The sequence below is a fragment of the Melanaphis sacchari genome, unplaced genomic scaffold (assembly GCF_002803265.2).
Source record: "Melanaphis sacchari strain LSU unplaced genomic scaffold, SCAv2.0 Contig9_pilon_pilon, whole genome shotgun sequence".
In the NCBI taxonomy this organism is placed as follows: Eukaryota; Metazoa; Arthropoda; class Insecta; order Hemiptera; family Aphididae; genus Melanaphis; species Melanaphis sacchari.
Genome location: NW_020271711.1, coordinates 1,319,799 through 1,321,531, shown reverse-complemented (window position 1 = coordinate 1,321,531; position 1,733 = coordinate 1,319,799). Strand labels below are relative to the sequence as shown.

Here is a 1,733-nt window from a genome sequence, read left to right as displayed (position 1 = left end):
CTAAATAATATAACAAAGATAGATAAATTAGATTCGCATACGTTATGCCATATTCTATTAGAAGCAGGAAAAAGTCGTCATATATTTTTAATAAAAAGAGTCAACAATAATTTACGGTAATCATAAGACCAATAAAAAAACCATAAATTATTTTAAGTACATCCTTTTTTTTTTTAAATTATTTATATTTAAATTAATTTAACTTTTAAGGTAGTTTCGAAATTATTTATGAAAATAGTTAACAATACTTTTTGCTCGCACACAATATGTTCATAGCCTTCCTTCCCCAATTCACACACACGTGGTTACATGTTCATATTTTTTCATTATAATATTCTAGCTGTAACGCGTGCCAGTTTCCCACAAAAAAAAATTTTAATTTATCATTTTCAAATAATACTATTGTCTATTTTACAATTTGTTTACATGCGCGCGATTCTACTTAAAATGTACTCAATATTTAAAAATGTATATGACCCATATAAACATTCTATAATATTATCATCTGTGCGTATATCTCACCCATAGCTAGCCGACTATTAAAGTATTACCTAATATGACAAAAACTCAAAAACGTTTAGACACAGTTGTGTGTGTGTGTGTGTATTTGGGCAGGCGGCAACGCTCGTCGTTTTACATAAACACACGTCACACGCAACATAAAAACATTAAAAACTGACTATCGTAATCATATTTTTAGAAAATGTTACAATTTAAAATACGTCTTGCAACAGAATCTAACATTTATTAAACAAAATCACGCAATGAATTATCAATAATATGTTTCATTCGTAGGGCTGTGAATTTAATGCACTAAAAAACCTTAAAAAATGCATTAAAAATATCAAAAAAAGCAATAAAATATGCACTGATAATGCAAATAAAATGACAAAAATCATTAGTTTAAAATATACTTTAAATGGTTTTTAATTTAATTTTTATAATTATATTAATATTATACGATAATATTCATTAGTACATTATATTTTACATTTATAAATATGTTTATTTAATAAAAAAAATATTAAACATTTTGATTAAATTTCAATTTTTTATAATGCTATTCACTTGAAACATTTAAAAAAAAATATTTTGTAAATAATTAGGTTTTCAAAAATACTAATTGGCTGCATTTAATTAAAAATACCAGAAATATATTATGACCTATAAATGCAAAAATGACCTAAAATTAAAAAGCCAAAAAATTCAAAAAAAAGTTTCATAGATATTTTCTAACATAATTCAAATTATGTACTTACAATGCTACATTTCATAATTACCGAAAAAAATTAATTTTCCTACAAACTCACTGCTTTATTAATTTGTACTTGTGGAACATGAACTACATAATATTATGTTAAATTACAACAATGATGATGGAGTTCAGCTTGAATATTTAAAGATTTAAAAAAAAACGGAAAAACCAAAAAATAGTGGTAGTGAATTAACGGAAAAGGTACAAATATTGAATATTAATGGTAAATGAACGTTTTTAAAAAAATTGTCTATTTATTTACATCCTAACATTTTAACCAACAAGCGGGCATAGAGTAGGGTATTACTATAATTATATTTACTATACTTCAGAAGTATATATATTATTTCTAGTTATAAGTACTTGAAAATATTGGCCGTATATATAAATTGATGAAACATAAAAAGTGAAAATTTAGTATATAAAATGTCAAAAATTTTGGAATCTGAAAAATTCAAAATCCAAAATTTCGAAAATT

General features: G+C 23.7%; 1 non-coding gene across 1 annotated transcript in view; it reads right to left on the bottom strand.

The window, feature by feature from the left end:
• Nucleotides 1-1,685: 1,685 nt before the first annotated feature.
• The window catches only part of LOC112603286, a 182-nt gene continuing 134 nt past the window's right edge, over nt 1,686-1,733 (bottom strand). The window contains exon 1 of the small nuclear RNA XR_003115156.1: nt 1,686-1,733. This exon is cut by the window's right edge and continues 134 nt beyond it. This is a non-coding gene — a small nuclear RNA (U2 spliceosomal RNA).